General features: G+C 49.0%; 2 long non-coding RNA genes across 7 annotated transcripts; one reads left to right on the forward strand and one right to left on the reverse strand.

Annotated features, from left to right (window-relative positions):
• Positions 1-120: 120 nt before the first annotated feature.
• LOC144314677 (uncharacterized) lies at positions 121-24,771 on the reverse strand. 4 transcript variants are annotated; one of them, XR_013380522.1, is made up of 7 exons: positions 24,450-24,771; positions 20,870-22,523; positions 15,884-15,996; positions 9,825-9,982; positions 4,636-4,810; positions 3,577-3,696; positions 121-556 (listed from the first exon to the last, which is right to left on the reverse strand). It is a non-coding gene; the product is annotated as an uncharacterized LOC144314677 (long non-coding RNA). The 4 variants fall into 4 exon arrangements; XR_013380524.1 differs by lacking the exon at positions 20,870-22,523 and having other exon boundaries at positions 24,450-24,753; XR_013380525.1 differs by lacking the exons at positions 121-556; positions 3,577-3,696; positions 4,636-4,810 and adding exons at positions 9,009-9,261; positions 9,364-9,615.
• LOC144314678 (uncharacterized) lies at positions 19,334-24,657 on the forward strand. 3 transcript variants are annotated; one of them, XR_013380526.1, is made up of 2 exons: positions 19,334-19,746; positions 24,260-24,657. It is a non-coding gene; the product is annotated as an uncharacterized LOC144314678 (long non-coding RNA). The 3 variants fall into 3 exon arrangements; XR_013380527.1 differs by having other exon boundaries at positions 24,263-24,657; XR_013380528.1 differs by lacking the exon at positions 19,334-19,746 and adding an exon at positions 21,548-21,996 and having other exon boundaries at positions 24,263-24,657.
• Positions 24,772-26,714: the final 1,943 nt, after the last annotated feature.

Raw genomic sequence — 26,714 nt, forward strand, 5'->3', positions numbered from 1 at the left:
CGCCTCCCGCCGCGGCGCGGGCGCGTCCTTGCAGCTGCTGCTGCTGGCGCTCGGCCGGGTGACCTCATGCCTTGGGCTGGCCTGGGGAGGCGAGGAGGCGCCTCCCGCTCTGCCCCCCGCTGCCGTGCGCCGGGCTCAGCCTCTCCCGCAGCGGCCACCTCCCCAGCTCCTGCTAGACGGAGCCGCCTTCTGGAGGGACAACTTTTCGGAAAGTTTTCATTCCCTTAGAAACACCTTTTTCTCCCCTCTTCTAACTTCTTCCTTTTTTCCTTTGCTCCATCATCTTGGAAGCCGGCATATCGACAAATATTTATGAAGCCCTCGTGCGTTCCAGGCCCTGCGCCGTAAACCATGGGGGCAGGATCCCTCTCCTCCAGCCTACAGTCTAGAACTGCAACCCCAGCGCCTAAAGGCTAGTAAGGATTCCCAAGCCATTGGCCACGCTGTCCCCCCTGCCTGGACCGATTTCTTACCCCTGCTCACCTGGCAAACTCGAGTGTGTATCAGGATCACCTAGCTGCTACGCCCAGACCTGCTTTAGCCGTCCAATTCTCCTCTGGAGAAGGAAGAAATTCACGTTTTAGCAAGCACCAGGACGAATCTGATATAGGTGGTCCTGGAACCGGAGAAACTGTCCTGGGTTTTCAGCCCTGGAAGACGGGGACTATGATACTTAGAGCCAGGCGGGAGGTAGGCACCCAGTCCAGGTTTGCTGCTGCTGAATGCCTGGAGCACATGTCACCCTCTCTGGGAAGAGTTACTTGTTTCCTTTTCTGACTTTCGGCAATACCTGACTCACAACTCTTCCCCACTTCACAGGTTAAGTTGAATGATGAAGACCAGTCGTAGGAGGTTTGTCTCTCTACGCCTTGAGTGTACTAAGACATATCAGTGAACAAATTGAATGTATACATGAAAGTACAGTGAAACCTGCAGCTTCTTCCCCTCCTGGACCATTGCAGGTTGCTCAAATATTCTTGTAGGGACTCTGACAGTGTCCCCAGAGTCCAGCACCTTTCTAGAGTCAGATGAAGTCCTAAAACCCGTAAGCCTCAGTTTCATTATGGCAGGGTGGGGCGCTATCACCAATCTGCGCCTAACCTCATCTGTTGCTCAGTCGGTGATGACTGTTATCTCCACTTTGGGCCCTGGGACTGTCCCTGCTCATCCCTGCAGGCTAAGATGACATCGTGGTATTCAACTCCCTCCCCCACCAGCTTCTTTTGTTGAAAAGAAATAAACACCAAGGGGCTGTCCCCCAGATGGGGACTTGAACCTAAAACAAACTGAAGCACCTGTCTGGACTCTGAACTGAACTAAGTGTTAGTTTTTCATGAAATTATGAACTGAAACAAAGTTCCCTTCCAGCCACACCCCCTCCACCCTGCCTGAAAAGCAACCATAATGGTCAACCAGTTCAAAGCAAATCCAAATCTAAAACGGTCGAGTGAAACCTCAGAGAAGGCCCCAAACTGGCCCTGGAGCCAAGGAATATTTCAAGGCATCATCATCTTCTCCCAGGTGTGCCTGAGGGTTTATCAAATTCAGTCTGAATCAGTGAGCATTCCCTGGGTGTCTGTTGCCGGTCGAACTGGCCTCCCCGCACTAGGATAAGGAGATGGAGAAGGGCTGGAAGCCGAGCAGACCAGGGCTCTTTAGACCTCCTTGACTACACTCAGATCTTAGCTGAAAGGAAACCAGACATTCTGCTCCTCAGAATGTTGAGGCAGTGATGGTCTCCCAGGCTCAGACCCCAAGCCTGTTCTTAGAAACCAGGCGGCAGGGGCACCTGGATGGCTCATTGGTTAAGCATCTGCCTTCAGCTCAGGTCATGATCCCAGAGTCCTGGGATCGAACCCCACATCAGGCTCCCTGCTCAGTGGGGAACCTGCTTCTCCCTATCCCTCTGCCTGCTATCTCTACCTGCTTGTTCTCTCGCTCTCTCTCTTTCTCTCGCTCTCTTTCTCTCTCTCATTCTCTGTCAAATAAATAAAATCTTAAGAAAGAAAGAAAGAAAGAAACAAACAAACAAACAAACAAACAAACAAACCAGGTCACAGTCACTCATACCTGGTTTTCCCAGTTTCGACCCCATGGGCTCACAGGGATGGGCCAAGAGGGGGTGAGTAGGGATGTTTATGCAGGGAGGCTCCATGAGTACCATGTGTTCAAGTCTCATTTTCCAAATGCATAGTTTGCATTCTGCACTCATGTTTGCTGTTACAGCACACACACCAACTTTAAAGATGGGTGGAGAAGCGTTCTTCTTCCCACCTGCCCCCACACCCTCTGACCTCATCTTAACTGCTCTTCGCTTTACTCTCTACCCCAAACACACCCATCTCCTTACTACTCCTTGAACAGACCAAACACACTCTTGCCTCAGGGCCTTTGCACTTGTTCTACCTCCCCCAGAATTCCAGCAACTCCCATTCCCTTGCCTCCTTCAGGTCTTTGCTCTCATGCCACCCACTCTGAGAGATGTCCCAAATACCATCCTACCCAACAGTGCAAACTCCATGAGAGCAGGGATTTTTGTTTGATTTTGTTTATGGCTGCATTTCCAGCTCAAAGACCTGCTCATGGTACGGTATAAAAACTTTTGAAATGAGTGAATGAGCCACGTTACGCTCTGGTTTCCTGGACCCCTGGCATACTCGAGAGGGTCCTGCTTGCTGAGTCTGAGAAACCAGGTGGTTTGTGTTTGTTATGATTGCCACTTGACAAGGAGTCAGGTTTCCCAGAGGACAAGATAGCACCTCCAGAAGTTCTCCCCCTAATGACACACTTCCCTCCACCCACTCTTGAACACACCTGTGTGTTGCTGGCTGACGACCTCAACTCCACTTTCTACAACTTAGGCAGTAGAGGTGCTATGCACATGCACTCTGAGGCCAGACTGCCTCCCTTCCACTCTGCCATTTACTAGCTCAGCATAACTTATTCAGTCTCTCTATGCTACAGTCTCTCATCTGCAAAATGGACCTAAAAATTGTACCGATGTGATAAGATCATTGGTAAGCAAATCTGTGTTAAGTGCTCAGAATGGTGCCTGCTGTGTGGAAATTGCTCTGTGGGGACTGTTGATATTGTACCCATGGCTTGACCACTGAGCCCCCTCACCGCATGCCCCATAAACAACCCGGCTGGTTGTTTTCATAACCGGTCACATGTATTCCTCAAGGGGCGTCAGAGGAATCATTTTCATTGTCCCCATTTTATGATTAAGGAAACAGGTCAGAGGAGATAAACAGAAGCCGTTCAGCTAAGAAGATGGGGGTGCTGAGATTCAAACCCACAATTGTCTCTTCGCTACACTGTCCACTAAATGGGCATGGGAAGAGGTAGGCTCCTACTCATCCTTCAAGGCCCACTCATATATCCCTGCAGCTCCGTGGAGCATCTTTGCACCATTGCATTGGTCTGGATTCTACACTACCCTTCGAGAAGCTCAGGGTGGTATTGCGGTTCTCAGTGTGCACTTCCCTAGCGGACTGCTTGATTTCAAACCCACCTTGGGTAGATTACTCAAGTATGTTCCTTCATCGCTACAGCAGGCAATATAAGAGAACCTACCTCATAAAGTCACTGTGAGGGCAGCCCGGGTGGCTCAGTGGTTTAGCGCTGCCTTCAGCCCAGGGCGTGATCCTGGAGATCTGGGATCGAGTCCCACATGGAGCCTGCTTCTCCCTCTGCCTGTGTCTCTCATGAATAAATAAATAAAATATTTTTTAAAAATAAAAAAATTAAAAAATCACTGTGAGGATTAAATGAGACAATATCTGCATACAATGTTTAATAATAAGAAGTACTTAATGATTGTTCGCTCTAAGTACTATTCATATCAATGTGCCCTTATGATTCTGCAGATTCCTGAAGCATGGGGACACTTGTCCTATACATCCTTACTTGAGCTAAATATTTCACTTCCCAGCTGTGTGGTTTCGAGCAAGTTCCCTTCTCTGGACCTTTGGTCTTCTCATACAAAATCATGACAATACCTACCTCACGGGCTTTTGATGGAGATTATACAGGTTAATAAATGTAAAGCACTTAACGGCATATACTACATGCTCAATACACATTAGTTATTCTTTATGCTCTACTATGCTTAACTCAGTGCCTGGAGTATTATATAAGATAATAATCAGACTAAGTGAAAGAACAAATCGCATAAATTTCAGGGGTGTCTGGGTGGCTCCATCGGTTAAGCGTCTGCCTTCAGCTCAGGTCATGATCCTGGGGTCCTGGGATCAAGCCCCGCTTCAGGGTTCCTTGCTCCACAGGGAGCCTGCTTCTCACTTTCCCTCTGCCTGCCGCTCCCCTTGCTTGTACTCTCTCTCTCTGTGTCTGTCAAATGAAATCTTAAAACAAAAATATAAATTTTAAATATTGCCTTTTAACCTCCCATCTCCTAAGTTCACAGTTGTTGTTCCTCTCACTGCACATAGTATAGGTGCTCATGTGTTCTTTGGTGATGCCAGTCACCTCAGCTATGGAAAATCCCAATGCAGCTTTGAATTTCAACTCTGTCCCATTGATGTGAATTAGGTCCTATAAAATCTTGCTAATTGTGACTTAGCCATAATTCTGGCTAAAGTTTAACCTAAATGTTGTGTCCATAGGAGCACCCACCTTTTCAGCCTCCCTAGAGAGCTAGGCTCCTCTGGAGGAATCAAAGTCGCTGGACAAACACAGGAGCTGGAGACACATTTCAATTCAGCTTTTTTTAGGCCCTAGGAATAGAGTTCCAGTGTGTGGGTCCAAGGACTGACACGTTCCTCCTGGCCACAAGCCCCAGTAGATGGACCTTCATTAGAAAAAGGATCATCCAGGTACCATTTGAAGTAAGAGTACAGTGGAGAAAATTGAGCTTCAGGGAAATTAAGCAGTTTGCCTAGGGTCACACAGCCAGTGAATGGCAGAGCCAATAATCAAGCCCAGATCTCTTTATCCATGTTGCCCATATCCTGGCCAACCATATGCTCATAACGCTGGTCTTGCAAAGTTCTTATAAGTGTTTAAAAAGATGGTACATAGGGGCACCTGGGTGGCTTGGTCAGTGGAGCATGTTACTCTTGATCTCAGGGTTATGAGTTTCAGTCCCACATTGGGTGTAGAAATTACTTTAAAAATCAAATCAAATTGAAAAAAAAATGGCACATAGAGTTCTTAGCAGAGTGTAGACATTCAAACACTATCATCTTTTGCTTTTTCTTCACAAACCCCTCCTCAACTCAGTTTCTCCTTTGCCTCATGATCCTGAGGTCAAAAGATGTTGCATTACAGGCCTTGGTTCAAATTCCCCCTCTTGCCACTCACTAGTTTGGGCAAATCATTCCATCTTACTGAGCCTCAGTTTCTTCTTCTGCCAAGTGTCAGAGGCTTATGTTGAATCAGGCAAGAAAGGGAAAGTTTACACAGATGTGAGAGGCCATTATTCATATCGAAAAGAATTTATGAACATGCTCCCAGGACCTACTGGGTTGGCTGTCTTCAACAGTTCATCCAGAGAAAACCAGCTGGAAATCTATTACCAACAATACAAGACCTCATGAAAGTGATGAGATACAAAGTTAGTATTCTTTTAGAAATTAGTGTCTTTCTATACACAAATCCCTACTATCTTTGAAATTGTAATGGAACAAAACATCTTACTTAAGAAAAGCAACCCCAAATATAAAAATATTTAAAAAAATAGGAAAGCATCTTAAGAACATGTACAGGTTCCATTTGAAAAAAAATGCTTATGCTTCTGAGAAACAGATATATGTGAGAGGATATATGTATTCACAAAAAAATTTGAAAATGCTTGGACAAATCAAGAGGCATAACCTATTCTTGGATAAGGAGACTCAAAATCATTGTGATATTAGGTCTCTCTCTATTCATCCAAAATTTAATGCGATACTCATGTATCATCTTTGTATGCCTGTATATCACATGTGCACACCTGTGAATCATCTTTTCATAACCTGTAATTTATCTTTCACCACATATGCGTTTTCCTCTGGAAGGATACACAAGAAATTGCTGACGGTATTTACCCCTCGAGTGGAGAATTGGCTCACAGGGGACAGAGGTGCATATTTGTTAACTATACGCTGTTTTGTTTCATAACTGAAAAAAATCTGTCCTAGGGTAGATATTGCTTATCCAAAAATTGGTTTTAAAGAGAAATAAACAGTCGAAAGAGCATTCTGAGTGCAATTAAGCCTAAACTTATGGACAAGTTGCCTTTCCACTTCTGCAGTAGGGAGCCCTGTGACCTCGAGCAGGACTTGGTTTTCAGACCCGCCACACAGTTCGGTGGGAGCAGGAGAACCCACGTCTCCTTGCTTTCATCTCTGTTCCACTGACTGCATCCAGCTCCTTCCCTGCAAGGACTGATCTTTGAGGGTGGTGACCTAGCCTCTGATCCTGGCTCATTCTCTCTCTCTCTCTCTCTTTTTCTCTCTCACCCTTGTGCATGCACACACACATGCACACACACATGCACACACACACACACACACACAGAGTATTAAAACCATTTGGGTGCACTGCACATCTGCTTCTCTGGGAGCAGAAACCCTACCCGCAGCCCCTTGCTGCCCTGCTCGCCTGGAGACTGTCTCATCTTGGGAAAGTTACAGGTTTCGTTTTGTCACTTGGAAGCTTCAGCAGCCAGGAAGGGAACCCGAGTTGACTCCGGGCCAGGGCCTTAATTGGATTGGATCCCTGTGGAGGCCATTAGCCTCTTGCTGCAGCTTGGCAGGGAGGGATATTTCCTCCCTCAGCCCAGTCCCCACTTGCACACACCCCAGCCAAGATCTTCAATGGCCTACCACCCAAATAAGGTTCTGTATTAAGTTTCCAATTATTATGATTCTCCCTTCCGCTTGAGCAGGTTTTTACTGTATCCAGACACTAGCAAACACTATGAGTATTGTGAGTAGTCTTGTCTGATCTCTTTATTTACTCACACCACAAATTTTTATTGCATGCCTACTATGTATCAAGCACTGTTCCAGGCCCAGGTCAGACAGCATCTTGGCTTTTACGAAGGTGACATTTTATTTGGGAAGACTGATGATAAACCAATACCCAGAACAAATTTGCCTATGTTTGGAAATAATAAGAACGAACTAGGGTAAGGGGATGGGGAGGGGTGCTGGTGGCAGGAAGTAGGAACAGTCTGATAAAGTGGCATTTGAGTTAAGACCTGAAGGAAATAAGACAATATCCCGGCAAACAGCACTCTAGGCAGAGAGAAGAGCCAATACAAAGGCACTGAGGCAGGCACTTCCTCAGTGCGTTGAAGAAATAGTAAAGAGGCAGCTGAGAAATCAAAGCTCTGGACAGTCTGGTGACCTGTTTGCTGATACTTCCTGCTGTCGGTTCAGTGGCTCTAACCCACTCCTCTGCTTCGTAAACACCGAAAAGCAGCAGAGGGTTTAGAAAAACTTATTTAGCTGGATAAGAGAAATAGCCCCAGGATGATAAATAACCCACGCACAAAACAAAACAAACAACAGCAGCAACAACAACAACAACAACAACAACAACAACAACAACAACAAAAAACCCCAGACATTTAGGAGGGTATCCATGGCTAGATTATCCATAAAAACAAAAGAATAAAAAATATATATTTTGAAAACCACTAATCATTAGAAGAGAGAAGTAGTATTTGCTGGCTGAATACTGTGCTTGTAACACTGTACACTGAGCTTTCAACATGAAGAAAGTAGGATTTGGGGAAGACACGTGACTTGCACAAGCCCACATAGCCAGGGGTAAAAGCTCCGTACGCCCTGTAGCCCATGAGCATTGTGAGGGTAAGTCCCTGTCCATCCTCTTTACCCCGGCACAAAGCACAGCCCCTGTCCCCAAGTCGAGGTTGAAAAAAATGCTGATTACATGGTTGAAGATCTCTATCTTCAAAGCCTGTTCTAATTCTAATACACCCATTGGCTGCCCTGTTAAAATGTGATCCATCTAAGCATTGAAATATTCCGCAGCTGTTAAAAATGCTTGTTTGCTTAAATAAGACATAGTTCATCCATATAATGAAATAATATGTAGTTATTAAAAATGAAGTTGAGGGTTGCTGCAAATAGGTCTACTGACGGGGACTGGGCACTTCTGTATCTGGTGGCCTCAGTTCAGTGCCACTGGCTAGTCCCTTAGCCTGTACCCTACTCCTACTTCACCCTGGCTCCCACTTCCTACCGAATCCTAACATAACAGCCTGGAGGCTCAGAAGTAATAGTGATCATCATCATCATCATCACCATCATTATTATTAGATTTTACACTATTTTTAGAGGTGTATGGGACACAATATCTGCTTGATTGTGTGGATTGTGAAAGCAATCTCATTTTAACCTGTACAACCTCATTTAATACGTCTAATACCTACAACCTGAGTTGAGTATTATTTTTTTTAAGAGGGCATTTCTAAGTAATCCCTACACCCAACGTGGGCCTCGAACTCATATTCCTGAGGTCAAGAGTCACAGGCTCTGCTGATGGAGCCAGCCAGACGCCCCTGAATTGAGTCATATTATTGCTTCCCATTTTGCAGAGGACAAACTGAGGCTTAGAGAGATTAAATCACTTGCCCAAGTCACACAGCTGGCAATCGAGTGACACAGCTGGGATGTGAACCCAAGGCTGCTCTGCTGCAGCTGGTACACTGCGCCACACTGTTCGCCCCTCTCCTATCGCCTGCAGCCATCCTGTGGGCAGTACCCTGTGTTCAGCAGTCTTCCCCTAATGCTTGCTCTGGCCTGTGACCTTTGACCTAAGACTCTGAAAATGATATTCCAACGTAGACAAATAGCTCTTGCCACAGAGGCTCCCACCCAGAGCTGGCAGCCCTGACTTAGACGAGCTGCTCATTTCCTACAGCCTAAAGGCGCAGAGACGGCCAAGCCGCTGCCCCAGGAGAAGCCCGGGCTGGGGAGTCTACTTCCCAGCTGTTTCCTTGCCACACAAGAGCAAAAATAGACAATCATCTCCAGCCATAAGGTTTGATTTGAATACGGACTTTTCTTCTCCATCCTTGGGCGTTCATAGTTCATTTACTTGGTACTTTGAGGCCTGAACAATCAGTCCTTTAGATCACAGCTAGGTAGCAGAGGGGACGTTAGACCATTTGAAATTCAAGCAGGCAACTGTATTTTTTCAAAGCTAAGAAGTGTCCTTCATGCTTCAAAAGAATAAACGAATACTCCAGCTCTGAGCTGTGCTGAGTGTCAGCAGCCAGAGGAGACCCTGCAAACAAGGGAAAAGGAAAAGCAGCGGGTTGATGTTTTCCCAGCTGCATCCCACACCCAGGGGGTCCGCCTCCCTCACTCGTTGGTGGCTCGGTCATACCTGGAGGCACAGAGAGATAAAGCGATGTCCATGTTTAAACCAGGACTACCCGGTCCTGGTGTACACCCAGGGGACAGTCCCTGACTGAAGGACAAGAGCCTTGTCTGAGCTGTTCAGAGACATGGCCAGGATCCTGAGGGATGAGCCCAGTACGATTTTCTTCTCTCATTTGGTTCACCTCTTCGTTTTCAGGACAGGCTCCAGAAAGAGTCCTTTCTTCTCCTGCCATTCTCTTCAGCTGCTGGATACATCCTGCCAAGGCAGGGACCAGAGTCCCTGGATTCACCCAGAGGGGCTCCCAAGGGGGGGTGAGCATGTCCAAGCCCCACAGAATGCTGACCTAGTATGCTAAGCAAGGCCCCGTTCCTGTCCCTCAATGGGGGAGGAAGACAAGGACAAGGAATGTGCAAGGGGGCTGGGCACCTCTTCCTGCTGATCAGAAATAAACACAAGAAGGGCACCTGGGTGACTCAGTTGGTTAGGTGTCCTATTCTTGATTTCAGCTCAGGTCATGATTTCAGGGTCATGGGATCAAGCCCCATGTCAAGCTCCACACTCAGTGCTGGATTCTCTCTCTTCAGATTCTCTCTCTCCCTCTGCTTCTGTTTCCTCTTGTGCTCTGAAAGAAAGAAAGAAAGAAAGAAAGAAAGAAAGAAAGAAAGAAAGAAAGACTACAAGAGTCAGCAAGAACAGAATATTTATGTGACCTTAAAGTGTTCCTACAGATTGCTTATTACTTGCAAGGAGGGAAACTGTAACTTAGTGGAGAAACCAGAGCACATTTCAACCAGTGATCAAAACGACCAACACTCTCTCCAGGCAGACAGACATCGGGGGCTCCTCGAATTGATGCACATGGTATCAGGTTTATAAATATTCCAGCTGAGACCACACAACCTGAATCTAGTCCCGAGGAGACATCAGACACACGCAAATGGAGCCACATTCTATAAAAATAACTGGTCTCAAAATATCAACGTCAGGAAAGGCCAAGAAAGGCAGGTTGCTGTTCCCGATTTGAGGAGAATAGAAAGACACGGCCGACAGCTAAATGCTGGGGTCATTTGACAGAATTGGAATATAGATAGTAGATTAAAGTATTGTGTCAGCATTAAATTTTCTGAATTTCATAGCTGTACTGTGGTTAAGTACGAGGATATTCTTGTTCTTTCGAAGTACATACTGAAGTGTTCAAGGGGGGAAAAGGGTATGATGTCTGCAATCTACTTTCAAATGGCTCAGAAACCATAATATGTATCCCATAACGATAGGTACCTGCATCTATCTATCTTTGATGATAATCAAAAGAGAGAGAGAACAAACATGGCAAAATGATAAAAAAAAAAAAAAGGTGAATCTAGGTAAAGGGTATTTAAAAGCTCCTCATATGATTCTTGCAACTTTTCTGTTTGAAATTATCTTATTCATTTTATTTACTTACGTTTTTTTAAGAGAAGGAGGGGGAGGGGGAGGGGCGGAGAGAGAAGGGAGAGAGAATCTTTTTTTTTTTTAAGATTTATTTATTTATGATAGACAGAGAGAGAGAGAGAGGCAGAGACACAGGAGGAGGGAGAAGCAGGCTCCATGCCGGGAGCCTGACTCGGGACTCCATCCTGGGTCTTCAGGATCACACCCTGGGCCGAAGGCGGTGCTAAACTGCTGAGCCACCCAGGGATCCCCAGGGAGAGAGGATCTTATGCAGGATCCATGCTCAGTGCAGAGTCTGACCCAGGGCTGGAACTCACCACCCTGAGATCATAACCTGAGTCCAAATCAAGAGTCGGACACTTAACCAACTGAGCCACCCAGAAGCCCTGTTTGAAATTATTTTAAATTAAAATGAACATCATAGGAGTCCAGAGGGACAAAAGGCTAAAATCCACTAAATTCTATCCCCTCGTTTTTGAGTGACTGAGTTAGCAAGACTCATTCTGTGACTTCTCTCTTTGAAGGATTTTTTTGTGGGTTGATTGGTTCCCTTTTCCTAACATCCAGGAAGATGTGATAGTCCCTTAGATCATCATCTCTGAGGCCACCAAGTCTGGCCATTGGGGCTGAGCCTCCCAGGTGGGCACAGTGAGCACCTGCTCACCCGCCCTGTCTTTCCAAAGGGAAAAGGCAGGTATTCTGAGGCTCTGGGCCCCACATTGCAAGGTGAGGAGAAAGATAAAGCCCTTCACAATTCCTTCCCCTGCTAGACAGCTAGCACCCCACCTCCCATTGTCTCAAGTGGGGCTGAGAATCAGTAGAACCAGAAACCACCTTTTCTGTTTCTTGCCTTTCAAGGCATTCAGGAGACATTTGTCCAGGGCTCCCCGCTCAGTCTATGGTACAGATGACTATGGTCTTTTCCGAAGAGGCAATGTGTGTAGTGGCTAAGGACCCTCGTGTTAAATTCAGACTGCCTGGATCAGGTGCTATTAGCCAGTGACTAGCCAGTGACCCGCAGCAAGTCTCTTCACCTCCACAAGCCTCAGACAAGACCCTACTCATAGGCTCCTTGAAACTAGTGAATGGGCTACTTTAGGTGAAGAACTGGATGATGCTAAATGCTCAACAAATATTCATTGTTATTACTATTATTAACCATGGGCCTTGTCCTCCCAGAGTTTGCTGGCTGGCCAAGGAAACCTCAAATTTAAGAAGGAATATCACAGAGGGCTGATAACTGCTGGACTGTGGGAAGTACTCATAATTTGCACGTGCTATAAAAGTACAAGGTGGGGGCACCTACCTAGTGGTAGAGGAGAGTCAACAGGTTTTCCAGAAGCAAGGATGTTTAGCACAGATATAAGCTGACCACCTGCTATGTATTGGACCCTGTTCTAGGCCTCGTGAACACCAACAAAATAGAACACGGGTTCTCAGGGAACTTCTATTCTGGTGGAGTGACAGTCAGATTCTATTACTAGCAGACGAATAAATACATAATGTGTCAGAAGGTGATGTGCTATGATGAAAAAATAAAATAGGTTAAGAGAATAGAAAGTTTACCTATCTGTGAAATGGGGAGATTACAAGAATCTAACACTCTCATCACAAGGATTAAATGAAGTCATCTAGAAAGTAGTAGTTCAGTGTTTGACACAGGGTGTTAAACAGTTTACATGCTTTGCAAATGCTCAAGAAATATTTGCTGGTTTGAATAGATCATGTCATTCCTTTAACAAAAACTTTTGGAGAATTTTCTAATATGCATCAGACCCTGAGTGAATATCAGCACGTCATGACCCAACTGTGGTGGGCAAGAAGCTCAAAACAGGCTAGCAGAGAAGACAGATAAACAGACGACTCTAAATATCATGTGATAAGAACCGAGAGTGTTTACCATGTACCAGGCACTATTTAGAGCATTTTATCTGCATTAAGTCATGTAATCTTTTACAACTCTGACCTAAGCGCTGTTTTACAAATGAGAAAACCCGGGCACCTGGGTGGCTTAGGGGTTGAGCGTCTGCCTTTGGCTCAGGTCGTGATCCCAGGGTCCTGGGATCTCTGAGGGGCTGTCTCTGGGGAGCCTGCTTCTCCCTCTGCCTGTGGCTCTGCCTCTCTCTCTGTGTCTCTCATAAATCTTAAAAAAAAAAAAAAAAAAAAAAAAATTTTTAAATGAGAAAACAGAGGATCGGCGAGGTTAGGCAATTGGCCCAAAGTTACAGTCCGTGTAAATGGGGTGTAGCTGGAGCCCTGCTCTAGGGAATCCTGATGTGTTACAGGAGCTCAGAGGAGGGCCCTCACAGGACTAATCAGGGAGGGCTTCTTGGAGGAGGTCCCACTGAAGCTCAGGTTTGCGTCATGAGTAGATACTAGCTGGGCAGATGAGGGAAATGGGTTGTCTGGGGACAGGGAATAGCTTGTGCATGGGCCTGAGGTGAGAGAAGGAGGGATCTTCTGCTCCCAGCCATTCATCCATGATGAGGGGGTAAAGAGGATAGAGCTGGATGGAGGGGCAGGGCCAGCCAGGGAGGACCTTGTGTCCCAAGAAACATGGCCTTCCTCTTTGGAAGGTGCAGTGAGGAACCAGGGAAGCACAGCTGCTGGCCTTGGGGTGGGGTGGGGGGTCCTCCAGGTTGAGTGGCCTGGTCAGAGGGGCACCCCCACAGTTTTGCTCCCCAAGTGGCTAGGTGCCTGCTTTAGTAGAAATAGCCACTTGGCTGGGAGACTCCCAGTTGGACCCAGAGTCTCTCCAAAGAAGTGTCTTTTGTTTTTTTTTTAAGATTTTTTTATTTTACTTACTTGACAGAGAGAGAGAGAGAGCAAAAGCAGGAGGAGTAGCAGAGGGAGAGTGAGAGGCGGGCTCTCCACTGAGCAGGGAGCCTGATGCAGGACTCGATCCCAGGAACCTGGGACCATGACCCTGACCCGAGCTGAAAGCAGATACTTAACAGACTGAGCCACCCAGGGGCCTAAAGGGGTGTCTCTTAAAGGGCCAGAACAGAGAATGGAAGTGGGAGTAGCCCATAGCCAAGTTCCCAGGATGGCAACTGCCAGGCCCAGTTGGAAATCTGGGGCTTGGGTCCGGTGGACATTCTTGACTATAAATGAAATGAAACAAAAGTTTTTGAGGGGCCCCTGGCTGGCTCCATCGGTATAGCATGTGACTGTTGATCTCAATGTTGAAAGCTTGAGACCTGTGTTGTGTGTCGAGATTACTTTAAAAAAAAAAAAAAAAAGAAAAGAAAGTATTAAAAAAAACCACACACTTTTTTATGAAAGGTTATGCAAGCATATGGTGGTAAGATAAATAAATAATAATTCAAGCAGTCCTGTGGAGACAACAGCCCAGAAGCACCCCTCCCTCTCTTATTGCCCCCCCTGCGCCCTGTGCTTCACCATTTTTCTGGGTTGCCTTCCAAAGACATTCTATGCATATATGCATCGGTTTATATAGACATAGCCCACGGAGGAATTTTAATAATGAATTTTAATGTTCTTCTTGGGTGGAGGCGGGGAGTCCATTAAAAAGTAAAATACGTTCATTGCAGAGAACATTGGGGGGGAGAAAAAAACCACCGAAAGGAGAAAAGCAGAACAAAGGCTGAGGCACAAAGGCAATCACTGCTCACATTTTCAACCCAGGATTTCTGCTTTAATAAGAAAAACAAATAACACTTGAATGACATGGTAAAAAGCTGCTCAGCATTCTTTCCTGTGTTCCATCTGCCCCCTGCCACCATGGCATGATATTTGGAATAATGCGGATTGTTATTAATTCAAATGAGCAAACGGGGACTTGGGGAGAGAGTCCTATAAAGCCAGATCTCCTGGCTCTAGAGCCCCTTGACACATGAGTCTCCCCACCTTCTCCCTGTCTCACTGGCCTCGGGAGGGGGGCCACGTCCCTGCCCACCAGAGACAAAACCTCGCTTCCCGCCTTTGTCTGCCAGCTGCAGGTCCCCTTGCAGCCGCCACCAGCAGCTGCAGTAACTCATGGATTGATGCCATGGCCCCATGGGGTTTCTTTCTCTCCTCCAGCTGCTGGGGTGGTGGGGACCTGGTGAGGAAGGTACAGGGCATGATGCAAGCCCTGGCATTGGGGTGTGACCTTAGCTTTCTGTATCTTATTTTCTTTAATACCCCTAGAAATGCACGCACATAGCAAGTGCTCAGTAATGCTCGCTGTGATCATTCTGGTGCTCCCAGCCGGGAGGCGAGGTGGACAGGAGCCACTTCTGTGTTCTTTTTTTTTTTTTTAAGATTTTATTTATTTATTCATGAGAGACACAAAGGCAGAGAGAGGCAGAGACACAGGCAGAGGGAGAAGCAGGCCCCATGCAGGGAGCCCGATGTGGGACTCGATCCCGGGACCCCAGGATCACACCCTGGGCTGAAGGCAGGTGCTCAACCGCTGAGCCACCCAGGCGCCCCCACTTCTGTGTTCCGAGGGCCATGTCTCCACATGCCTCACCCCCAGGCTGCTCTGCCGAGAAGCCCCGACTTCCCAGAAGCACACAGATCTTTGCTCATGCTGTACCCTCTGACCCTCTTCTCGGGCTTTCCCGGCTGAGGAAATCTTTCTCAGAGTCCAGGATTCAGAGGTGAAGCCTCCAGGGATCCTCCCACAAATACACCTCCGCCCTCAATCCAAATAAACTCTTCCTCCTCTGGATCCGGCACCACGGGACACTGGATGAACACACTGTGTTCGGATTCTCTGTGTAACCCAGGGCGTCTTCCCAGACTCTCCAGCTGACCAGGCTCGCTAGTTCTTTCGAGTTGTACCCACAACCCCTTCATCCCTTCCCAATAGGACCCTCTGGCCAGCCCCCTTATTCTAGGAACGCTTGCCCCCATATCAGTTCCAAGCATGTAGACAGAAGCAAAGCTAACCAGCTCCTGGCATTGCTTTGGTGCTGTTGTTGGTCTACGGACCCCCACATGACACAGCCCGCCCAGACCAACTGAAGGGAAGGCCTAAGAGGTCTGGTTTAGGGGCACAGCCTCTTCCTCCTGCATCTGAGTAAGGATGCTTGACCGTCTAGGTGTTGCTGGCAGCCACCTTGCCACCAAGAGGGTAGCTGACCTTAGACTGGATCCAATGGGCAGAGCAGGACACTCGAAGCTCCTGGGTCCTTATGTCATCACATCGAACTATTGAATCAATCAATCCTGAGGCCAGGAATGCTTCAGGACTTCCTGTTGGTGAAATAATAAATTACCTTAATGTTTAAGCCTCTTGAGTCAGGTGCCCACATCCCTGACCACAGCACAAGAGCTCACATTTAACTTGAGCCCTTACTTCAGTGCCTGGGTGGCTCAGTCGGGGAAGCATCTGTCTTCAGCTCAGGTCATGACCTCAGGGTCCTGGGATCGAGCCTTGCCCAGCCTGCTTCTCCCTCTCCCTCTGCCTGCTGCTCTACCTACTTGTGCTCTCTCTCTCTCTCTGTCAAATAAATAAATGAAGTCTTTTAAAAAAATAATTTGAGCCCTTACTATGTGCCAAGCGCTGTCCTGAGAGCTTTACATGCATAAAGTTATTTAACCTTCACAACTACCTTCATAGGTAGAGGTGACCTGTGTGTCATAGCTAATGCATATCTTCTGGAGTGAGACCTCCCGGGTTTTCACAGCTCTACTACCTATTGTGGAAACGTCGCCAGCTGCTTACCCTTCCTCTGCCTCTGTGTCCTCACCTGAAAATACTGCCCACTTCATAGGGTTGTAGCAAGGGGTAAAATAGGATAATGCCCAGAAAGGCCTTGTATCAGTACCTAGTACATGGTAGAGGTGGAAAAAAACAGTAGTCTTTATGTTATTATCCTCATTTTACAGAGGATACCAAAGCCCAGAGAGTCTATGACAGGACTTAAGTTTACACGGTCAGTAAGTGTGTCAAACCTGTGCAATCTAGCTCCACAGCTCATAGTCTTACCCGGTGATCCAAAGCCCTAGGGCCCTGGGGAGAAGCCCGGGAGGTGTGCAGGTTACAGGCAGCCCACCCCATTGGCATCCGCCTCACTGCAATCTCCAGACACATCTAGGGCCCCGTGTGTGCTGTCCACACCCCTACTTCTACCACGCCCACCAGTGGTGGGAAGGCTGGAAGGTTATCGGTGACAGTGCAGGGAGCCACCCTGAAACAATTGAAATTTGATTATTAAATATCCTTCCTCTTAAAAATCCAGCAAACATTTCCATCGCGGGAACACCGGGGGATCTGGGCGGGCTGCCTCTTCCTCCAGGCTCCATTTCACTGTTCCTGTCCTCTTCTGTCATTTGTGGTCACAAGTCTTTCCTTCTTTCCCGAGGCCTCCCTGTAGGCTGTGGCCAGGGAGAGGGCAGGTCCTTCACACCCGAGGTGGCGATCAGTGTATGTGGCCACCCAGAGGCCCTCCTCTTCCCAGAGGAATGCTGTGACCAGCTTTTCATGTAGTGTCCCCTCCCCTGCCCCCGGGTCTGTGAGCATCCTGAGGCTCTGGGTTGCGTGGGTTCAGGCCCCAGCCTTATTCCGGTGAGTGTCCAAGGAAGGAAGACAAAGTCCCCACACTCAGACTCCGCGGCCCGCCCCACCTCCCCGTGAGTCAGTACTGAAGCCAGGCCTCTGAGTCTTTCCTGTTCCCTTCCCAGGCTCCGGAAGAACAGCAGGATGGGAGCTGCGCCCAAGCCGTTTTTGGACTTGGCCGAGTGGCAGGTGTTGGCAGGCTGTCCCCAGAGGCCAGGCGCATTGCTCAGCTCCCCACGTCCCACAGCCAACCCCCTCCGCTCAGCCCGAAGAAAGGAGAATCCCAACCCAGGAGATGAGAGATGGATGCCCATGGATGAGTGGGTACACCGTGCACCCCAACTCCTGAACAGAGGGGACAGGACCAGAGAAGTTCAGAAGGTGAACTTGGAGCCAGAGGGCCTAGGTTCAACTGCCCCAGCACATTAACTCTCCGCCTCAGCGGCCTCCTCTGTAAAAAAAAAAATAAAATAAAAAGTGGGGGGTGGTGGTGGTTAATAAAAGTCCCTCCCTCCAAGATGGTGAGTAGTAAATGCATTCACATCCGTAAAGCGCTCAGAAGAGTGCCCAGCACATAAAAAGCACAAAGTTGGTGCCTGGCCGGCTCGGGGGGTAGAGCATGTGACTCTTGATCTCGAGGCCCTGAGTTCAAGCCCCATGTTGGGTGTGGAGCCTACTTAAATAAATAAATAAATAAATAAATAAATGAAGGAAAGAAAGAAAGAAAGAAAGAAAGAAAGAAAGAAAGAAAGAAAGAAAGAAAGAAAGAAAAAAGCACTAAGTCAGTGTTTGTTTAATGAAAAACACAAATTCGGCAAGTATTTAGTGGGAGCCCACCGTGTGCCACGTCCAGGCGGGCTCCTGAGGATACGCTGGCGAGCAAGAGGGACAGCCATCGCCCTCAAAGATAGGGATGGATTTGGTAAGGTGGGGTGGAGCCCGGAAATCTGTGAGCACCCACAATCAAGTGTAAACATCATTGAATAAGTGGTAAAACTGAGGCATGGGAAGGGACAGGCCGTTGCCAAGGTCTTGCTGCTGGAAAACAATAACAGCAGGCACTAAAGCTTATGGAGCACTTTTTTTTTTAAAGATTATTTATTTATTTATTCATGAGAGACACAGAGCATCCCTACATCATCTTCCTTCATCCTTACGCCAACATTACTGTCCCCATTTCCACAGCTGAAGGAACTGAGGCCCAAGGAGAGTCTGCAATTTACCCAAGTCCTCGCCACGAGGCCGTGGCACAGCTGGGGTTTCTAGAAACTAGGCTAATGCTGCCTCCCCAGACCTCTTAATTCCCAGCAGCTTTCCCTGGCCTGGCTGGAGCCCGTCCCGTCGCCCTCTATTCCTTCTGGGCCCAGGGCAGTGCGTGCGGAGAATGCAGAGGCCGTTGACAAGTCTGGACAAGTGAGCATTATGAGCAGAATCCTTCTGCCAAGCAGAGAGAGCCCTAGAATGTAGCCAGAGCCAAGTGGATGCTGCTCTGGACCAGCCGCAGCCCCGCTCCCCTGCAGCCTGACCCCAAGGTTCAGGATTCTCGAGAAGACTGGACTCTGCTGGGCCCAGAACACGCCAGTGGAAGCAGCAGTGCTCGGCTCTGCTGGGTCGTGCACATCCATTATGTGGAGATTGGATTTCACCACAACCTTACGAAGAAGGTTCTAGCATTGTCTCCACGTTGCATGGGGCAAGACCGCCGAGGATGAGGACCACTGACTTGGGAGCCGGGCAGCCTGAGTTCCGACCCCAGCTCTTGCCACTTCCTGCTCATGGCCAGGCCAGGCCTGGTCAGGCCACACTTAACCTCTCTGGGCCTCAGCTCTCTTCTCACTGGAATGAGGACAATAATAGTACCTGCGCCTCACGGGGCGGATAAGAACCCTGGAAGTGCTAGGACGTGGAAAGCACTTAGAACAATGCCCAGCACATAAATAACTCTTTGTGTTTGCTATTTTGAAGGCAACCGAGGCTCAAGGAAGTTCTGTGACTCGGCCCGCATCACTCAAGTGCTGTGTAGAAGAATCAGGGCTTGAACTCAAGCCCCTGTGACTCCAAAACAGCCCTATTGTCACATGTTAGGGACAGAGTCCTCTGATGGGTGAGCAGAGTAGTTAGGCTGAGGGAGACAGACATTTGAGGCTGAGGAAACAGCGGCTGCACAGAGGTGGAAACGGGCCCAGAGCTGCCCAGAAGTAGTAGCATCCCCACAGCGCCAACACCCAGCCATGCCCACCCCACCTGACGCAGGTTAGATCAATCCAGAAGCATTTCTTGAGCACTTACTAGGTGCCAGGCCAAGCACTGGGAACTGAGAAAAGAAATGGATACCATAGGTCTTGCCTTCAAGAGGCTCGATAATCTAGTGGAGGTGGCTATGCAAGTAAAATAATCGCTGTGAAGCCGTCAAAGGATGCGTCGGTCATGGACAGGCACAAGGAGTAAGTTCTCCCTGGGAGGTGAGGGGGAAGGCTCCGTGAGGGAGCTGGCGTGTGAACTGGATGTTTAAGAGCTGAGCAAGTACAAAGGGGGAAAAGCAAGTCCACCCCACATAGAGCGCCCAGCAGAAGTCACAAAGCACATGGGGTGTTGGGGGGAATGGCAAGTCCAGAGCAAGGCGGGTGGGACTGCAGGAGTGGTTCGAGGCCACAGCAGGGAGGGCCTCCGTACTGCTCAGAACTCCTGGGTTGCAGCAGACAGAAAACACGATTCCAAGAGGCTTCAAAGAAAACGAGATGTACTGACTCAAGAAGCAAACAAACAAATTCAGCTTATCTGCTTCAGGTACAGCTGGATCTAGGTGTTCAATTGATGTCACCAGGACTTGGGTCTCCCAGCTTTCTGCTTCTTCCTTTGTTCGCTTCACTGTGGAAGCAGGTTCTTTTCAAATGAAGGCAGCTCCTGGCTGACCCCCTCCCAGTTCCAAGTCCAGCAGAAGGAAAAATTTGTCCAAATGTTTAAAGACAGATTCTGAAATTGAATCTCCCTGGAGTGGTTTGGGTCACATGCCTGAGCCTGGACTAGTCACTGTGTGGGGGTGGGATAGAATGCCCTCATTTCCAGATTGGGGTCACATGCCTATCCCGAGGTGGGAGCCCCACCCAAACTGCCGGGGCTCCAGAGGGGGGAATGATGGCTTCCTAGGAACAAAAGGATTTGGAGATCAGAAGAGGGAATAGATGCTGAGGGGGACCCCAAGGCCATGCTCCTTTGGGCAATGAGAGCTCCAAGGGCTTTCATTCACTGAGTAGCTTAGATTTGTGCCTTGGGGGTGCAGAAAAGAGAGCTGATGGGGCAGACATACTTGTAGGAAGATGCAAGTCCCTTTAAGAGATGCTGGAGGCCTGGGCAGAGGGCATGGAGAAGAGAGGGGAGGCAAAAGATGCTGGGCTGAGGTGCCCCAGTTGTTACTGGAAGGGCTTTTCAAGGACCAGGACCACGTCACCCTCTTGCTATGGGCCTGCAGATGCCAGCAAGAGCGTGGGCTGAGGGCCCAGCCTCCCTCCCCCGCCCCAGAACCCCATGACTAACTCTTTCCCTCCATCTGCTCCCACACTTACTCACCTCCCACCCCCACTCTGGCCCCGGGCCCCACAGAGCCTGATCTCCTGTGGCCCCCGTTGCGGGGTGGTCACCGTGACATCGGGTGGTCGTGAGGGGGTGGCTCAGCACCTTTACCTCTCCCAGCCTTAGCAACCCTTTCCTTAGTTTCTGGTCTCCCACTCCTTGCCCCTGGGGCCTGGGACATCACCTCGAGGGCTGCAGGAGGGCCAGCTCCTCTCTCTGGTGAAAGGAGCCATTGTGAGATCAGCCTGAGAGCTGGCAGGGGCTGGGCTGGCACACGTGGCTCTCCCAGAGGCCCTCGTCCAGCCATTCCTGCTTCTGGCTCCTTGGGCCTTTCCAGAGAGCAGGGAGGAGGCCGAAGGGGGCTCGGGCTGCTAGAGGGGACTTCTGGGCCTGCAGCAGCTAGGCTCCAAGTGCATGCTGCGCTCTGGTTTCCATCTGCCCCGGGTCCGAGGGAGGAGCCTGGAGGGCAGGGCTGGCTGCTGGAAGCTTCAGAAACTTGGAACAGGAGGGACTTGCCAGCTGGACCCCAGCAGATCTGGGGCCTTCGCCAAACTGAAAGCCGTGGTGTGCCAGACCAGGCCAGATCCCCGTTCCCCGGCAGCCGGGCCAAACTTGGAGAGCCGTGGAGGGAGAGGCAGGGCACCGAGGCCATCCAGGAAAGGTTATGAGGTTTGGGGGTGGGTGGTGAGAAAGGGAAGAGCTTAGGGTTTATGGTGTCGCACAGACTGCCAGAGACCTTCCAGACTGAGCCTCTGGTGATATGTCACGCTACATAGCTACTATTTTTTGCATACTTTCTAAATGTTGGTCACTCTGCCAAAAACTTTACACGTGTTATCTCGTTTATCTTTATAACAACCACATAAATCCGATATTACCCATTCATAGGACTGTCTTGTACGGTTGTCCAGGTTGCTCACTGCACAGGGGACTCCCTCAAGAGGGATGCCTGAAAGCCAAAATCTACCCAGGCCTCGACTCACCAACTGTATCCCTGCAGACCTGCGTCTATACCCAGGTCCTATTCTCCTTATGTTACAGCTGAGGGAAGCAGCTCTGAGGAGATGAAATGACTTGTCCAAAGCCCCAAACTAATCAACCACAGATAGAAGGCCCAAACTCAGGTGTGTCTGACTCCAAAGCCTCTCACTTAACCTCTACACTCTGTGTTCGGGCCCGTCCACTTCTCCCCTCCACCTTCCTCTTCCCTTAGGTCCCAACCGCTCGGAGTCCGCAGGGCGGTGTGAGCAAATGCCTGGGCTGGGAAGCAGGACATTGGCTCGAAGTCCTGGCTCTACCTCTCATTCACCTGTCCTCTCCACGCCTCACTCTCCTCATCTGTAAAGTGGGTGTGCCAATTAGAGCGCTTCAGGAGGAAGCAACAGAAACCGACTCTGGTTTACTTACGCAATAGCGACAACAAAAACGAATGCCCTGGAAGGATCTGGAGTTGCCCATAGAATGGGAGGAGGAGGGAAACCAGGCCTAGGAGAGGCCGGAAACCATAGCCACCCAGGGATCCAGCAGTGGGGACCAGGGAACAGTACCTTTTAGGTTAGTTCCCGAAATAACAAACCAGGCTCTGTTGTCAGAAGAGGGCACGGTTGTAGCAGCCCCAAACAGTCCTGTCCACAGCAAGGAGGAGGATGACCTGCAGGTGGGGAGGACTTAAATCAGGGCCCCTGGGATCCCTGGGTGGCGCAGCGGTTTGGCGCCTGCCTTTGGCCCAGGGCGCGATCCTGGAGACCCGGGATCGAATCCCACGTCGGGCTCCGTGCATGGAGCCTGCTTCTCCCTCTGCCTGTGTCTCTGCCTCTCTCTCTCTCTCTGTGTGACTGTCATAAGTAAAAATAAATAAATAAATAAATAAAAATAAAATAAATAAATAAATAAATAAATCATGGCCCCTGAGAGGGAAGCCCCTCACAGGCTGCAAAGTAGCATAATAAGATGCATGGGAGCATCTCTCGTCCCTCCTGGCCAGGGTCGGGGAGCAGTGTGAGCAGCGCCGGCTTCTCGTCCCGGCTTTGCCAACAACTGGTCATGTGTCCTTGGGCGAGTCACTCTTCCTTCTGGAGCCGATGTTTTTCATCCATAGAAGGAAAGTGATCATCTCTGAGGCCTTTAGCAACCCATCCCAGAGGGATTTTCGGTGTTAGAAGATGCTCCCGGGAGCAATTGCTCAACCTTAAAGAATGAATCACGGATGGTGGAATTTGAGGCATCCGTGAAGATGGTATTCGGTGGGGTTTTGTGTGTCACACCCAGTGGAAAAACACCTGCTTCACCTGGGAGACCGGGCAGGGAGGGGGCCAGCTCAGGAATAGCACCCTGACCTCAGGCCTCCGGAACTTTGGCCATAAGAGGGCTGCAGGGCCCCTCACTCGGGGGCAAGAGGTTGGTCACTTTTGAGATCTCACTCCCCGCAGAAGTTCCAGACAGAAGAAGTGGAGCCAACCGCACACATGGGGCCTCTGGACCCCTCGTGTCACAGCGCCTTTGCCGAGGGGACACACAGATTGCTGACAGCAGACTGGGGACATCACTTGTGCTAAAAAGACAGCAACTCTCCTCTCCGGGCCTCAGTTTCCACCTCTGTCAAATGGGAACATGGTCACTGTTACAGCCACCTCCTGGGGCCCTTGTGAGGCTCAAGTGGAACAATACATCTGAGAGAAAACCTAAGGAAACGCCAGGCCCTTGTACTGAATAAGGACCGAAATGGAAGTTTCCAGGGGCAGGGCCTGTGTCCACCAGGTTCCCTGCTCTTTTCTCAGTGCAGCGCGGGGTCCAGCCGATAGCAGGCACCCAGAACTTATTTGTTGAATGTTAGTGGCTAACATGTCATGTATACTTACGTTCCAAGCACCGTGCTAAGAATTTCCCACGTACGTACTCTTTTAATTTTTACAATAATAGGGCAGCCCGGTGGCTCAGCGGTTTAGCACCGCCTTTGGCCCAGGGTGTGATCCTGGAGACCCGGGATCGAGTCCCACATCGGGCTCCCTGCATGGAGCCTGCTTCTCCCTCTGCCTGTGTCTCTGCCTCTCTGTGTGTGTCTCATAAATAAATAATAATAATAAATTCTTAAATCTTTACAATAATATAGATACTGTTGTCATCTCTATTTAGAGATAAATGGAAGCACAGAGCCCACGGCCCTGCCACGAGTAAGACGTAGAGCTGGGCTTTGAACCCAGGCTGTCTGGCTCTAGGGGCTGTGCTCTTGGACATAACTCTCCCTGCCTGAAGGGCTAAATGAGTGAACACATGAATTAATGCATGTGGACATTTATGAATGAGTTCTGGGGTTCAGACTTCTCAAATCCCTGCTCTGGGGACACAAGCTGAAGCTTCTCTCTCTCTCTCTTTTTATTAATGTATCAGCAGGTTCCAGGATTTATAGAAGGTGTGTCACAAATGCCACGGTGCATCCAGAACTGGCCTTATCACCTTCCTCCCAAGCCGCTCATCCATCCATCCTCTTCCTCTCCCAATGTCAGCTCACACTGTCACCGAGGACAGTTGCCCAAGACAGAGACTTCCGAGTCACCGTTGACACCTTTCTTTCTCTTACCTGGACAGTCTCCGGGTCTGTTCCTCCAGGGCCCAGCAGAAACTTTTTCTCATGCCAAGTTCATCCAGATGTCCCCCCATCAGCCTCCAAGTATAACAGCCCGCCGAGGCCCCTCTGTGCTTTAAGACTGCGTGAGAAGTTGGCGCCCCCATCCCATCCCACTGTGACGGGATTCATGGTTCGTCTCCTGGTCCAGCAAAGCTAACGCTGCAAAGTGAATTGACCAAAACTTAGTAGCTTAAGACAAAATCACTTCATTATTTTTTTTTCTCCCAGCTTTGTGGGTCTACTGGATCCAAAGAGGGATTCTCTCTCAGGTTTTTTTGTGGGGTTGCAGTCATGGTGAATGGAGGCGGGGCGATCTAGAGGCTTCCTCGTGCACATGTCTGGCAGTTGACACCGGTTGTCAGCTGGAATCTCAGTTGGGACCGGTTGGCCAGAACACCTACGCTCGGCCTTTCAACGTGCCCTGGGCACAGCCTGGCAGCTGGATTCCAAGAATAAGTGTCTCTAGAAATAGGAAGTGAAACCTACCAGTCTCTTAAGATTGAGGTCATTTCTACCATATTCTGTTGGTCAAGCAGTCACAGAACCAATATCTAAGGGGAGGGAATATAAAAGGAGAGGATTTGGGAGGGGAAGTATGTTTTAAAGATTTTTAAAATTTATTTATTTGTTCATGACAGACAGAGAGAGAGAAGCTCTCCTATGCTTCAGCTCTCAACTCCCTTGGGGACCCTTTCCTGGCAGCCCAAAGGTCAAAGCCCTGGTTTCTTGATTTTCCCCAAAGTCATGTGTCAAGATGAGGGAGACATGCCCTGACTCATGGGTGATGGGAGGGGGTGCGATGTTGCAGTGCGGGCCGAGAGCAGGTGACTTCCAGCTGCACATCAGACCTCTCTGCTCTCCGGGGCCCTTCAGCCACCCTGGTCCCCCAGCCTCCGTGGACCCCATCTTCCCACCAGACTGCTAGACCCTCTGCCCCCTCAACCCACTCACCTCTTCTTTTTCCTCTCGTCCCCTAATTCCACACCCTTTTGTAGAAAGAACAATTATGTTGCCCCCCTCCTTCCCAATGCATCCCAGCTACGTCCAGGGGGTGCTCCCTTCCCATAGTTATGTCTTTTTAGCCAAGAGAGCTGCTGAACACAGGCAGTTCCCTCCCCGAGGAGGAATTCAGTGCCCAGAATGTTCCTCCTTCATCACTCTTGGAGTTGGAAAGGCCCCAAGAGATCCTCTCGCTCAACATCTGACCACGTTCCTGGGAGCAGCATTACTTCCCACGTTGGTCATAGGTGTGTCGTAGAGGTATTGTGGTCAAATATACGTGGGGACTCTGGTTAAGGTGGAACACGCCTCCTCTACCTGTAGCACCATCAACTAGCACTTTCTATAAGCAAGGAAATTCTCCAGATGCTGCATGGTGACCACCAGCTACATGTGTCTATTGAGCCTTTTCAATGTGGCTGGTGAGATGGAGGTAATGAATTTTAAATTTTAATGGACTTTAATTAATTTTAAATAATCACATGTAACTAGTGGCTACCATATTGGACAGCCCAGGCTCAGAGTCTTTAATATTCTATAGGTGTTAAATGGTTTTTCCCAACATGTTTGGCCAGAGATTCAGTCTCTCTCTCTCCTCTCTCTCTCTCTCTTTTTTTTAATTGTGTGCTATTAACCCTTTTTTTTTTTTTTTTTTTTTTTTTTTTTTTTGCGGTGTGGGTAATGCTCCTCTGGTCCAACCCTTATTTGACAGATGAAGGAACTGATCCCTAGAAGGAGAAGAGACTTTCCCAAGGTCACACAGCAAGTCAGATGCCCCTCTGTGACTTGAACTCAGACCTCGTCTGTCTGCTAGTCTAGCTCTGCCCCCCTGATCTTTAGATATCTCTCAGGGCTGAAGCTGAAAGGAAGGACAGACACTGAGTTGGCTTGACGTTCAACACTGTAGCAGGACCTCACACACACAGGGACTCCTTTCATCCTCTCAATAATCTTGTGAGGTGGGAATTAGTCACCCCAATATACACATGGGGAAACTGAGGCTCAGAGAAAGGAAGTGACTTGCCCAAAGCCATATATGCGGCCATACTTGAAATGAGCAGAGCTGTGTCCCAAACGTGCAATCAGCAGGAAAAAGGTGGGGAAGGGCCAGGAAGGAGAAGAATAAGCCTCCGTAAACAATGAACAAAGAATTGGGGTGGGGGTAGGAGCACAGGGAACTGGCTTGGACCCAGAGAAAAATCAGGATAAGCAGAGAAA

Source organism: Canis aureus, chromosome 5, assembly GCF_053574225.1.
Source record: "Canis aureus isolate CA01 chromosome 5, VMU_Caureus_v.1.0, whole genome shotgun sequence".
In the NCBI taxonomy this organism is placed as follows: Eukaryota; Metazoa; Chordata; class Mammalia; order Carnivora; family Canidae; genus Canis; species Canis aureus.